Below are 15,885 nucleotides of genomic sequence, written 5' to 3'. Positions count from 1 at the left end.
CTAGGAGTTCAGCAACCTCCAAACCACTCATGGTGCTGCGATGGAGAGCGCATTTCAAGAGTTTGAGACGTTGCGATACAACGCCGTGCCTTATTAGGTCGTTTGTCGGCTGTAATGTTTCAATGTGAACATTGTAATGTGGGAACTCAAATTATCTCTCTTGCCATTTCTCAATATTTACGTTCACATGCATTCAGCGCGCGCGCGCGCGGAAGAGATTTTGGCGCTCCAGAAGTATGAATGTGCACCAAGATGGCGCACAACCTGAACGTAGTCTGTGTAACAGGTTAGGGTTATAATGTTGTGCGACACCTTGGTGCACATAATTCGTGAGCGCCGAGATTTTATTATCACAAACGAAGTCAACATTTAAGGATACATAATGCAATAGTAATTAGTTGGTCATTATTTCTGAGCGTCAATCAGTCACTCAGTATGCAAGACTGAAAAACGATATTCTCAAGCTACCTATTCTCACGTTAGGAATGGATTGAAAATTTTGGTACTCCCATAGTATGTGAACCAAGATGGCGGACACCGGAACGTGGGATAGGCCATAATTTCAGACACAAATTCTATATACAAGAGTCACTTGACTAGTCCCCTAACTCGTTATAGCACTAAAATAAGGAAAATAGGAATAAAATTAAACCCAAACTTGGTACACATACTATGTTCAGTTCAGGTGTCCACCAACTTGGTTCACATACCATGAGAGCGCCAAAATTTTATCTATGTTGTGAGATAAATAAGAACAAAAGATCAAAGGGTGGAATGGATGTTGCGTGTCTTGACACCGAGATTGTTGCTTGCCGGGCTGAACGTTTTCAACAACTGGTCTCTCTGGTTAATCCAACTCAATTGTGGCATAGACAGGACCAGTTCAGCCTTGGCAGTAAGATAATTCAGGTTAATTCTGGGTTATTTAGCAACAGCATTCCCCATTCCATCCACGTTCCAGAATCATGGCTGAAAGCCTTTAACACATTTCGTGTTTTGAAGGCTAAAGGCCATGATTGGGATTCCGCCGGCCTGGCTTCCATCTATAGGTCTCTAATGAGTTACAGAGAAGAGTGCCCTCCAACAGATGTGGATTGGGAACTAGTCCATCTCTTTAAAAGTCATAAAAAACATTTCAGTAATCTCGAAAAAGAATTTTCATATAGGTTCACTCGAAACGGGTTACTTTTCGGTCAATACGATCTTGTTCCAAACTGGAAAGAGATCCTCTCTGGATATGATTCCCATATATAAAAGTCTCGCGTGCCTAATAATTTGCTGTGATTTAATATCAAAATGTCATTTAATTACCTCATGGCTACTCGATAACTATAAATCCTCTAATATATATAACAACACCACTATAATTATTGGTTTAACAACATCTGAATTACATAGTAAACAAAGCAAACTATAACGCCATACACCTTGCTGGCAACTTTATTCTCATTTAATTTATACTCCTATTTTTTTCTCCTCTCTGTTATAGACCTTTCCTCTCCATCATTTTCTTTCTAATCTATTTACTTCGTCGTTCGTCGACTCTTTTGGATCTCCGCTTCTAAGAGACCCTTATTATCAGTCGTTCTGTTGGATCTCCGCTCTATAGGAGACCCTTATTATCAGTCGTTCTGTCTGTCTGTCTGTGTATCTGTCTATCTGTCTGTCTGTTTAGATGTAGCGTCTTAATGGCTGGACCAATCTGGATGAAATTTTTCACATGGGTTATCCTGTCACCCTAGTAATGTGCGTTTTATAGAAAGTCCAGATAAATGTTTCGTTTCCATGGTAACAACGAAAAACGCTCCGATCGTTATGAAATTTCTATTTTTTTCACAGTTTATCGCCGTTTTCTCGCCAACCAAGTCGAAAATTAAAATTCCAAGACCGCTTCCTTCCGCATGGCAAAGTACTCTTTCCAATAAGTCGTCTTTGGTCTCGATACTTCATAAACTGGAGAAGCCTTAGGGATTTCAGTGAACATAATTTTCCCATTTAGTCACAGTATATCAGTCACGTGAGTATGTCAACGGAACGCGCAGCGTTTGAAATGAACTCAACGGAACTGGTGAGCCGGTGCAGGTGTTCTTGATATACGGAATTATTATTTGCTTGAGATTTGATGTACTTCTCGCTGTTAGTGGGTGGTTCACCTAAACGCTGGCTACAGTTTCTTTAACTATTTAAGTCTATAAATTAGGATTGCTATATCCGAATCAAACTGGTAAGCAGACATCGTTGTATAAATATGATAAATAAATAATCCTATTAAACCGTAAAGTACCGGGAAAATGTTGAGTCTTGCATGTATATATGTTTCTTCAGCTTAAGTTGTAATCATAATACCTAGGGGATTTCAGTGAACATCATTTTCTCATTCAGTCACAGTATATCAGTCACGTGAGTATGTCAACGGAACGCGCAGCGTTTGAAATGAACTCAACGGAACTGGTGAGCCGGTGCAGGTGTTCTTGATATACGGAATTATTATTTGCTTGAGATTTGATGTACTTCTCGCTGTTAGTGGGTGGTTCACCTAAACGCTGGCTACAGTTTTTTTTAACTATTTAAGTCTATAAATTAGGATTGCTATATCCGAATCAAACTGGTAAGCAGATATCGTTGTATAAATATGATAAATAAATAATCCTATTAAACCGTGAAGTACCGGGAAAAATGTTGAGTCTTGCATGTATATATGTTCCTTCAGCTTAAGTTGTAATCATAATGCCTAGGCGAAAGAAAACTGTTAAGCGATTATTGGAAGCACAAACAAGCCAAAATTTGGACGAATGTTGCAGCAGCAGTCAGATTGAAGATGACCCGCATAGCGTACAGTCTACTAGCCATTCCATTGTACCGGAAACCATTCTTGTGAGGAAGTATTCAAAGGTACGACGGGGAGGTGTTTCGCAGCGACTAGCCAGACACTTCCAATCTCCCGATGAATACGAGAACAGAAAAGTCGCTGATAAAATCAGAAATCAATGTAGGAGAGCATTGGAATCCCCCGAAACACGCGAAAGCAGACGGTCAACTGATAAAATGAAAACTAAATCTGCAAGAGCGTTGGAAACTCCGGAGAAACGCGAATGCAGACGGTCAGCTGATAAAATGAAAACTAAATCTGCAAGAGCGTTGGAAACTCCGGAGAACCGCGAATGCAGGCGGTCAGCTGATAAAATGAAAACTAAATCTGCAAGAGCGTTGGAAACTCCGGAGAAACGCGAATGCAGACGGTCAGCTGATAAAATGAAATCTCAATCTGCAAGAGCTTTAGAAACTCCAGGGAAACGTGAAAGCAGACGGTTAGCTGATAAGATAAAAACTCAATCTGCAAGGGCGTTGGAAACACCGGAGAAACGTGAAAACCGATTGTTGTCTGATAGAATTAGAGCTCAAACTAAAATAGCGTTGGAAAGTCCAGAAAAACGTGGGAGCAGGCAGTTGTCCAATAAAATGAAAACTCAATTTGCAAGAGCCTCAGAAATACCGGAGACGCGTGAAAGCAGATTGTTGGCTGATAAAATTAGAACTCAATCTGAAAGAGCGTCCGAAACTCTGGAGAAACGTGACAGCAGATTGTTGGCTGATAAAATTAGAACTCAATCTGAAAGAGCGTCCGAAACTCTGGAGAAACGTCAAGGCAGATTGTTGGCTGATAAAATTAGAACTCAATCTGAAAGAGCGTCGGAAACTCCGGAGAAACTGGAAAAAAGATTGATGTCTGACAGATGTAGAACCCGTGACAAGAGACTTTCCGAGAGTCCAAAAAGTAGACGACGTCGGCTTTTTCATGATTGCTTTGCAAAAGCAAAGAAATTGAGTGCAGGAAGTCATTTAGACCGTGTCCGAAGAGACATCAGCAAAAGTGCACACTTTGTTTACAAATGTGTCAGCGATGGTCGATATCACTGCCGTGGAAATATGTCCAAGGTTAATCTTGCATGCACAAAGGTTGAAAAGCAGCTTAGCAGAAATACTTTGCTGAGAGAAAAGTGCATGCTCACAGATGACTACAAATCGTATGATGGTCATTGGTATATTTACCACCAATGCCGCAAGACTATCTATGCTGGCCTCATCCCATCATGCAATGAAAAACATTATCAATTTCAAATCGGTCATTTACCACCGCAACTTATAACTCAAGATATGAGGTTGAACCGATGTGAAGCGCACCTATTGAAGCTGGTCGTTCCCTTTATAAGAGTTGCCCATATTCCCAGATCCAGGGAATTTCGGGTGATCGGATCTATGATATGTGTTGAAGCTGAAATTCAATCAAGTATCGAAACAATATTACCAGTCGATCAAAATCTGATTCCCATTGCTCTGAAAAGGCGCCCTGAGTATCGCGGCAATTTTATTGAAGAAGTGGTATCTAAACAAAACATTTTAGCATACTTTCATTTTCTCAAACAAAACAACCCACTATTTAGAGATGTCCACTTTGATATTACGAAGTTGGACCAATTTCTGTCATGTACAATAGATTGCATTGAAGATCAAGACGAATGGAAAACATCTCAATCTTGTGCTGTTGCCAATGCCGACACTGAACTTAATATTGCAATGGAAAATATCATCGATTACAGTGATGGAAATAATGTAATCGATTGTGGCAAAATACTTGGCGAAAGTGACAATACAACCGTCATTTCTGAAAATAATGACAATGACTATGATATTCCGGAATATCTCACAGAATTTATTGCTGATACAGTTATTGACCCTCTTACTAAGACCGAAAGCACATGTCATGTTACAGATACTCTTGCATCAGCCATCATTTTCAAGGAACAAACCAGTATCCCAAACAATTCAAATTCCCATAGGAATAGAATGCCATTTGTTACGGTTGCCCCTACCGCTGGTAGCAAATTTACAAGATGGGAAGAATGTGAATATCTCGAAGAGAAATGCTTCCCACATTTGTTTCCAAATGGTACTGGAGGTTATTTGTCTACGTATCTGGAAAAAGGTGTGAGATTTGCGAACTATGTAAAACAACGGATTCTGGGTAATGATTGCAGATATAGACGTGACTCTACCTATATGTTCTTTTTATTCAATGTGAAGGAACAAATAGAGATCAAGAGATCGTGTGCAACTTTTTGCGAAATGATCCGAAAACTCAATAAAAGTCAAAGGCTTATATTCGATGATGTTATGGAAAGAATAGATAGTCAGTATTATCCTATTGAGGACGCAATCCCATTTCATTTATACATCGGTGGAAAAGCAGGCACGGGAAAATCTTTTCTAATGAAGACCATGATTGAGGCATCACGTTTGCTATTGATGAGATCTGGAGATAATGTAACCAAACCGACAGTTTTAGTTCTCTCCCCTACTGCTGCTGCTGCACGAATTATAGGTGGCGAAACCATTGAAAGTGGTTTGAAATTTTCTCGTAATGATGACTCGGAGGCCTTTCAAGTTTTCTCCAGCAATGCAACTTCTGCTTATGAGTATGAAAATGTCAAAGTTGTATTCATTGATGAGATATCTATGGTCGGGAGCAATAAGCTACATCAGATTCATACCCGATTGGAACAAATACTCGGACGCAAAGATATGCCATTTGCTGGTTTACCATTGATAGTTACAGGTGATTTCTCACAACTACCACCGGTTAAAGACTCGTGGATTTTTGCAAACAATAGACGCCCCCAGAGAACTGACTTCACTGCTCCCAATAAATGGAAACTTCACTTCAAGCTATATGAGCTAACAGAAAAAATGAGATCAATCGATGATGTCGAGTTTTCCCACCTTTGCGATAATGTAGCCATGGATACTTTGAATGCTAGTGATGAAAGCATGCTGTTCGGTCGGATAAAAGAATGTCCAAATGAGAATAACAATGACCATTATCGAAAAGGAAAACTAGCCATCATTGTCACAGATAATGCAAAACGAGAAAAAATGAATTCCAGATTGCTGGAGGCTTTAGATGGTGACATAATATCTTTTTATGCAAAAGATGTTGCAACGAATGTGAAAGATTTTTCCCTGGAGGCGGTAGCAAAACTGAACTACACGTCCACTGGGGGGTTGCCTCATTCATTGCATGTAAAAATTGGGTGTCCCATTGCACTAACCGTAAATATCAACAAAAGTGATGGATTGACGAATAGTACACGGGGTTATATCACCGACATAGAACAGACTAAAGGTATCATATGGGTCAAGTTTGCAGACAGTATCGGAAGAAAAACTGCTGCAATGAATAGATCGAAATATGGAGCAGGTCCAGATGGAAGCGTGCCTATATTACGCTCGAAAACTACATTCAAGCTCGGTATACGAGAAGGTGGAGTTCGTATACAGCGCTCACAATTCCCTGTTGTTGTCGCCTATGCCATAACTGCTCACAAGGCACAGGGACTGACTCTAGAGGAGGTAATCATTGACTTTCAATCATTAAGCAATAGAAAGTCTGCACCATCCGGATGCTTCTACGTTGCAATCACACGAGTCAAAAGGTTATCGAATGTGTACCTCAAATCCTTTAACCGGTCAATGATATCGAGCAGCACGGTCGTACGGGACGAACTCGTTCGGCTGCGAAAAAATGCACCCTACACATTCTATAAACAACCATTATGCATGTATGAGAATCAACTTAAAATTATTTATTTGAACATAAATGGTTTTAAGCATGCTGATCACTTGACTGACCTTAATAACGACCTCAATTTAAAAAATGCTGATATAATCTGCTTGGCTGAAACCAAACTTTGCAAAGGTGACGAAGATCCAGTCGTTAGCGGCTTTTCAATTTGGCATCGCCTAGATCATAGGTTCTCAAAGTGCTCCGTACGGAGCCCCAGGGCTCCGTGAGAGAAACCCAGGGGCTCCGCGAGCTATTCGATTACTTTTTTAAAATACTGAATTGGCTAATTTTACTATTAGTATTACTGAAATGAAAGACTACTATTCTGAAATAACATAAAATACGCGAAAAACTGCCAACTATTCATAAATTGCAGTCGTATTTTTGCGATCTTGGGATTTGTCAAGCTTGATTTTGTTCTTTCGCACTCACGAGCAAGATGTCGCCGTTTAAAAAACAAGAGGTCGGGGCAAAATACGAAAGATGGAAATTTATTTCATTGCATGCGGCTCCGTCGGTAGTTTCAGAATGGAAAAATAGGTACATCGCGCGCACAATTGACTGTGTTTCGGTTTCGCAGTTACTACGACGAATAACCAAAGAAAACCCAACATAACACCAAATTTTTGATTCACAATGTCTATGAACGTGTTTTTAATCTGACGTGAGTCTGCTGAAACAAAACTTATAGTGTTATCTCCCATTTTAAGTTTTAGTTTTAATATTTCAGTATGCCGCTTTTCAATCAAGAAATTTGAGTTGCGGATTTACCTTTTAATATTTATTATTTTTAGCATTTCGTCTCCGGTGACTATAATATGGTAACATATTTTTCACATTGAACTCATAATTCCCCACGAGAACAAAAAAGCAATACTCGTCGTCATTGTGGAACAATACATCATACATGTATATGTCGAGGAAAATTTTTGATTTAGGGAGAATAAACACCGCCATGCTGACGAAAACAATCGGCGATCGTAACAAAATGCAATCGAGTACGTTATTAGCGGCCTTTTAAGTCTTTCAAAAATATCTAAAGGTAAAAGATCCGACCCCTAATTTATTAATATGTTTGTCAAGTATCAAGTTTACAGCTTTAGTATATATAATTCATCTTTTACATTTAGATTCATTTATGACTTGTATTAACCCTATTAAAAGAGGTTAAGCATTTAAAATAAGTACATTACTTTTGACTCACTCAGAAATATTATTCGGAAAGTAACAATTTTAACATTTATTTTGGGGCTCCGTGAATAATAGTCAACTTTTTCAAGGGCTCCGCAACACAAAAAGTTTGAGAACCCCTGGCCTAGATCACGAGGCGAATACCATGGGAATGGCAATTTATATTCGAAATGATACTACATACCTTCCCTCCTTAGAATGCTCTTCTACATGTTCCCAACGCAAGACACAGCGAATACAAGTCGATGTTGGCGAGTATTCGATTTGCTTTACATACTTGCATCCTTATTTTGCTTCTGCAGAATTGTCACTATTATATCAGATAATCAGAAGTAACGATATCATAATAGGTGATTTGAACGTGGATTTCTATACCCAAACTGGTCATAAGAAGTTATCGGATTTTTGCCATTCCACCGGAAGAATATTACCAAACTATGGTGCCACCCATTCAGCAAGCATGATCGATCATATACTCATTCCGAATTGGTATGATTTCGACAATTTACGTGTCACAAGTTTCCTCAATTTCTATTCAGATCATCGTGCAATCGCCATTATTATTTGTTGTTGAATCATGGTTAGGTAGGTAAATAGCAATACTTTGGAAACGTAAATCCATTATATTCCTCCGTAGGCCTACAAGACTTGACCCCACACGAAAATGATTTTTTTTTCATTTCAGCAAGACTGACTTACTTCGCACTATTCTATAGGCCTATAACCTCCAAGCTTTTTTTGAAGAACACACATATATATAAGTACAGAAAAAGCACAAGAGCATGTATTGCATACTTTCAAAACTCGTATAGAAGTTAACCTACATCGCGCTGTCAAGAACATCGCACACAAACCAAGTATATATGCATGTACTACCTTTTATGCCATACTTTATGCAATAAAAGTAAAATGTCTTTATGTAATGAAAGAAATGTTCACTTAGGTTGTGTAGCCCCAATCATATCCGACTTGGGAAACGAAAATAAACTATGTCCACTAAACAAAAGCCAACCGATTTAATTGCTGTTCTCTATGCATGTCGCATCATCGACATCCGATTCGGAGCAGAGCTCAAACTCCGAATAACACCCTGGCTTTTCATCGATTCCACATGTACCTGCTTTCCGTGACGAGTCTTGCAACTCAGTCATTATGTCCTGGCTACCCTGAGTTTCAGAAAACTCTGATTGTGATGAAAAAGCTTCATCCATTTCACCCTTTTTAGTGGGACTTTTGAGGTCTGTTATAGTTCTGTCCATTACTGTTATTTTAGCGTTCCGTGCTTTTATTACACGCTCCTGTCGTTTGTAACTGCTTTCCATTCTTTCAATCAAATACGAGCTGCAGACGCTGATAGTTGTTGTGTCGCTAAAATAGCGTACTGGCTGTCGTACCCTTTTTTACGAAGGTGGTCGGCAAGTGCTTCTACGGAATCTTTTATGAATTCTGCATCACTGCATTACAATCTTTGAAATACGCCGTCATTGCCCCGCAACAAATAATCGTCAGCTAGTGCAAAACCTACTCGCCTCTCGCCTATTTCTTGCGAGGAAATTTTCATGAATTCACTTCCAAGCGCACAAATTAAAGAGATTTAAATCTGAACGAAGTTAGGCCGACCACTAAAGTGCTACAGAGACTAAAATGAATTGGATCCTCGCGATATACTGTATGCCGCGGGCCTGGGTGTCAGCGGAGATCCTGGACGCCTACCGGCTTGTCTGTGTATCTGTCTGTCTGTTTAGATGTAGCGTCTTAACGTCTGGACCAATCTGAATGAAATTTTCTACGTGGGTTGTCCTGCCACCTTAGTATTGTGCGTTTTATGGAAAGTTTGGATGGAGGTTTCGTTTCCATGGAAACAACGAAAAACGTGCCGATCGTTATGAAATTTCAATTTTTTTCACAATTTATCGCCGTTTTCACGCCAACCAAGCCGAAAATTAAAATTCCAAGAACGTGACCTTCCGCATAGCAAAATACTCTTTCCAATAAGTTATCTTTGGTCTCGATACTCCATAAACCGGAGGAGCCTTAGGGATTTTAGTGAAGATTATTTTTTAATTTTCAGCCACAATATACCAGTCACCCGAGTAAGACTACGAAACGCGCAGCGTTTGAAATGAACTCAGCGGAACGGCAGCGTTCAAAATGAACCGGCGTTTTTAGTAGTGTCTCCTATTATCCGTTAGTAAACTGAAATGATGCGGGCCTCGAGCAATGGCGGAGATCCAACTGGGCGTCTACCGGCTTGTCTCTTCTTTTTCCTACTTGCCTGGCCAAAACGAAATATTCGCCACTAGAGGGTTCAATGAGTGTGCATTAAGGTGCATTTCCCCGAACCCTCCTATTGGGCGGGAAAAGTTTAGTCGATGCCAGGCGTTCTGTTAATCTTTACCTTTTATTTTTCAGAAAAAGAAATACCATCTGAAAGCCTCCCCTGCACAAGTAAGTATAAAAAGGTAAGTATCGGTGGGTTGAGGCCTACCAAAAAAAGAATCCTAGTTAGCATCAAAACTTGGAAGATTGGGTAGAATAGCGGTATAGAGTGTTACTCTTATATTGCAGCACCGTGATGTATATGTCACAGCAAAATGTGCGTTTCATGGATATTTATAGTTAATACTAGGTCGATTTTATGTATGTGTTTTCTCGTAGCACAGACTGAACTAATCTATCTGTAGAGCCCGATACCGGTCTTCAATATAAGATGCTATACTGTTGGCGTCATTTAGCATACGGGGAAATATTTTTCACGTCTATTCGTACGAAATTATATTTTTCGCAAGTCTTCTTTCCCGCGTAAGAAGCCAATGAGCATCCAAAACAAAATGACGTCGGTTGCAATTAGCGTCTAGCCCGAAAAACAAGTGAGCGACGCTGAAATATACGGACAGCAAATAGTACATGTATAAAGTCTGTTACAACAGCCAACCGGTACCACAGCGTCCACGACTTGTCGGACCACAAGGTCGCTAACGCGAAAGCGGAACAAATCTTTCCAAGGCGACCAAGCAATAGTCTATTCCAGGGTGGTCCAAACTCGGGCACGCGGGCCACATCGCGGGCCTGCCGCTATATTATCTGTGGCCCGCGTCGCATTTGCGGAGGAGTAAACAAAAAACCGCATTCGGCGATGTTTCGGCATAATATAACCAGAAAAACTTTTCACATATTGCTACATCACTAATGTCACTGAATTGACTAGTGTTATGGCTATCTGAGGCAACTAGCAAAGCTTAATAATGTCCGGATAATAGATAGTCTAAATTGTTAACTGGCTGTCTATCTTTTTGGTCGGAAATATATGCTAACAAAATAGGCTTCACTAAAAATCGAATGAGGAATCTATTAGCCTAGGTTGGCTATGCCTGAAAACGAAATAATAATATTATGACCAAACAATATATTTACATCATGCCGGGTGTTTTTTGCAACCAGCCTAGAGAGGATTAGAAACAATGCTCCCTATATGTCATAAAATTTAGTAAATACCCTCCTGTATCTCAAATTTGGTAATCTATTAATCTGCAGTTAGTTGTAACTTGCGTCGGTGAGAGAGTATGAAATCTTACAATAAACTGACTAAATGTAAATATAGTAAGATTTTTGCACGTACTAGTACGCTTTTTTGTGGTTTTTGCATGTTTAAGCTTGATAAATGACAAGTAATGATTAATGTGTTTGCACAATAAAGGTGTTTGTTTTGTATTACACTGTTTATCTATTCTTGGCATTTTTGTGGCCCGAGAATAAAGAAAAAATAATAGTGTGGCCCGCGAGACCGACAACCTTGGACCACCCTGGTCTATTCTATACAACCTCACTACCACACACGCGCTCACCAAGTTTTTAACGGAATATGAGCATGAAGTTTTTAGGTGTATTTCCCATTGTATTTTTAGTGTGATTTAATTAAATAAATTTTAAAATTTAGTCTATATTTAAAAAGTACAAACCATACTTCTGAATCCATAGGCGGCAATGCAACAGGGGGCTTTCAACACAGGTATATACTCAATGTATCATATTGAAGTGAATTATTTTCTCGTTTATGTTTCCTAGTCTTGTCTACGAATAACTTTTTGTTAATCTACTGCTGTTTCTCTACATCTGACTCGTGGCAGCATGGGCCGTGGCTTGTTATCCTTGACAACGGTGATCCCAGCTCGAGCGATTCATAGGTGCATGGAATCCGTATTTTCCAAAATTGCAGCTTGGTTAACAATGGTTATGCCATTAGGTACATGGTATTAAAACACATTGCAAAAATTGTACGTTTATTGGATTTTTATCTACTTTTTTATGTTTAGTTTCCTTTTGAATTTTTCTTCCTTCATATATATACGTTTTCCTTCAGAAAAGTTTGTAAAAGCTATTTGGTGGTTTCCACATTTTTTAAATTTGTTATATACACATATATATTATTCAATTGTTTTGGTATCTCGTTTTTTTTTTTTTATAAATATTAATAATTAGAAGCATAGGCGTTAACTAAATTTAGTTACTAAGCTGAATCAGCATCGTAGGTGTCGCTGCTCAAAGACCTTTCGTGGTCCCTCTCGACTCCTGTCACACATATAAAGTTCGTCTTTTTTATTTACTTTATATCTTGCCATATTTCGTGATATATTTATATTGATTGTGTTGACGAATAAATGATGATTGATTGATACGTTTTCTGTTTAGGTTAGGTAACTTATCGTCTCACAGTTCTTCACCATCATAACCCAAAATAAGTAGAATAAGATAACGCAGATTTGCAAATTCGGTGTTGTGGCATTGACAGGATAGTACCGAGTCAGTCTCAATGTTTATCCCTGCAAATATCGGACAACAATCCGCCCGAGCATGGACGTGTGAAACCATATCAAGATTATATAGTTGTGGCTTTGAGATGTTTGTAAGGTGTAGCATGTTAGGCTTATATAATATAATGTGTCAAAATAATGATTTGTCATAATCAGAACGTATTGTAGTCCGAAGTTATATTTTAGTGATTCTATGGGTTGTCATAGCAAAGATCGAAACAATAATCGCCGCGGCTTTTAAGAATTCAAAGCAGACTGAGAAGTGAAGCAAAACCACTATAGTACATCATACGTATATTCCATGTACCGGTAGGACATGACACGCCATTGGAGTAGTAAACATCTCACCTGATTTTCATTCGTACTGGCTATGAATGTTTATGATAAATCCGAGAAACAAATAATCCTCGAGTAAAATCATACTTTAAAATTAGCATTGTCAACACGATACTTTTATTAATCTATAGTACAGCAAGTTGCCGACAGCTGACAAGACCTAGCTTAGAGAATTCATATCCTATAATCGCAAGGAATCACTGTACAACTGCTATTGGGTAACAATTAGGTGAATTGATAAAGGGTACTAGGCACTAGGGCAGGGGGGTCCAAGGTTGTTGGCTCCGCGGGCCACAAATTTATTTTTTATTGTTCGCGGGCCACAATAGTGCCTAGAATAGGTAAACTGTGCAATACAAAACAAACAATTTAATTGTGCAAACACATAGTCATCAGACGTAGCCATCCCAAGCTAATAGATTCCGCATTCGATTTTTAGTTTTCTATAGTGCCTACCTATATTGTTAGCATATATTCCCGACCCAAAAGGATAGAAAGCCGGATAATAATTTAGACTGCCAAGCACATCATTCAACTTCGCTATTTGCCTCGGCTAGGCATAACACTGGTCAATTCAGTGACATTAGTGATGTAAGAATATGTCAAAAGATTTTTCTGATTAATTTTATTACGAAACAACACGAAATGCGATTTATTGATTACTCTGCGAATGTGACGCGGGTCACAGGTAATGCAGCAGCGGGCCACATTTGGCCCGCGGGCCTGGGTTTAGACCACCCTGCACTAGGGCATGGGTCTCCAACACGCTGCCCGCGGGCCGCATGCGGCCCGCCAGGAATTTTTTTGCGGCCCGCGTCATGGTGGCATTTTTTCCACAAAAAAATAAAATAGTACGATGTCAACTAATTAGTCTATTAGTGGGTTTCATCGTGTCATTTATCATCAAAAGTTCGGTCCGACAAACTGTAAAAATTGTAGCAAAAATTTCACCCTGTTATTCCACTTTACCGCGTTCATGTTTCAGTCTGTTGTTATATTTCAATTATAAATACAATAATTTCATTTCGCTTGTTCATTGTGACGAAATAAACGAGTTCCGGTCAGTCCATTGTGTCCGAAGAAAGGTTTGCAAAGCTAATTTGTCATAGTTTATCGATGTCGACGGACTAAATGACACTCGTACTTGACGACAAACAGTCTATATTTCTTCATAATTACTATGTAATATTATAAATGTCAATATAAAAATTTGACAGCGAAAATAGCCAAATTAGATGAGCTAGTTTGGCTGATAAATAGCTAAAAACACGTGCATCCTATACTCTCGCAAGGGTGGGGACATGTATGGCTCATAGCTCACGATCTCTCGAGACAAAAAATAAATCAAAAAGTAGTATTCCAACTTATCTTTTAAAACATTCTGGACCATACCAAAAAGGTAAATATATCGGAAATATCGGCCCTAATCTAACCGATACCGATACTTGGCCGATACCGAATAATGGCCGATATTGCCGATACCGATACCGATACATCGGTACATCTCTACTCAAAACTTGAGACATCTAGTCGGGCCACACAAAATATTTAGGTTAACCATGTACACAACGAATTGAACAATTCCAACCGAATTAAACGATGAAACGAATAATGAAAATGAAATAATGAAATGAAAATGAAAAAAAAGGCATCGGCGAAAGATTTAACGAAGCGATACGAGCAATACGGCATTATGTATTTTTACCCCATCAGGAAAAATCAGTGGGTTGTCAAGGACCACACTAAAAGGCTCAGCGGGTCGGGTTTTGGCCGGCGAGCCGCCAGTTTCACACCTCTGCTTAAGTTAACTCATACTGTTAAAAATACAATAAAATCACTGGCATTTACACGTAACGATGACTAGGAATAAGCAATCAATTTACCACAATATATAAAGTATTGGGATTCAAACTAATCGGGAATCATTTCTAGTTTTTACGGAAAATTTACTTAAAAATTAATATTGAAAGCATACATACAAAAATAGCAATTCAAAAAATTAAAACCCTCAACCAAACGGTTATAAAGAGGTTTCTGCTCGGGTGAAAGTATAAACGCTGACAAAATTGGGTTTGGTGAAATAAATGCGGATCATGCAATAACCATCTCTAACAAGAACTTGTAATTTTGATTGAATTAATTATAGTTTGACAAATTGTGAACCTTTTCTTAGTCGTGCCCATATATTATACAACTGTTAAGATGTTGCAAAATTGCAATGTATGAGACTGTTCTGTTGTTAATCTAAAAACTTCGAAATATCAATTAACAAGCACTTATATAAGCTACGTTAATGCTATAAATAGCTTATACAAACAGAAGGTAAGGTGACGAAAAGTTATAAATTTGACCAAGTTTTAATCACTCCATATTCTGAATAATTCAGAGTTGATACTTCTCAATAAAAAGAACAGCCAACATCATATAAATCTGAACACTGAACGCAAACGATTGAATGTGAGTTTACTGAGCCTGGTTAGTGTAGAATTCTTTATTTGAATAATGTACTCCAGGTACAATTACATAAAGAAAATTTACAAATTAAATGTAACATGAAAATACAAGTTTTTGCTGCGATTTCATTAAAAATGCGTCCACAGAGCCGAGCTCGTTGGAAGCGGTGGATTTTTTTGTATTCCTGTGTTCAATTATCTGCATATTCAGCACTCAATTTGGTTTTTGTTTATCTTGTTCCCGCATATGAGTGACAATAGGCGTAGACAGGAAAAAAAGGGGGAGGGTTAAGCTGTTGATGGGCGCCATATGCTTCCAGTCACTTCTTTGCTACTGTTTTTTTGTTGGCCTTACTATGTTACGGGGCACAACGGTGGATAACTGGCAACCCTGAAACTGCATCCTAGCCCGCTAACCTAAACTCTTATGTAAGACCCATTCTAACTTATCAGTAAATTAGTGGTTAGGCAG

This window comes from Styela clava, chromosome 12 (genome assembly GCF_964204865.1).
Source record: "Styela clava chromosome 12, kaStyClav1.hap1.2, whole genome shotgun sequence".
Taxonomy (NCBI): Eukaryota; Metazoa; Chordata; class Ascidiacea; order Stolidobranchia; family Styelidae; genus Styela; species Styela clava.
The sequence above is the reverse complement of the archived record's forward strand: the minus strand, read 5'-3'. Positions refer to the sequence as shown.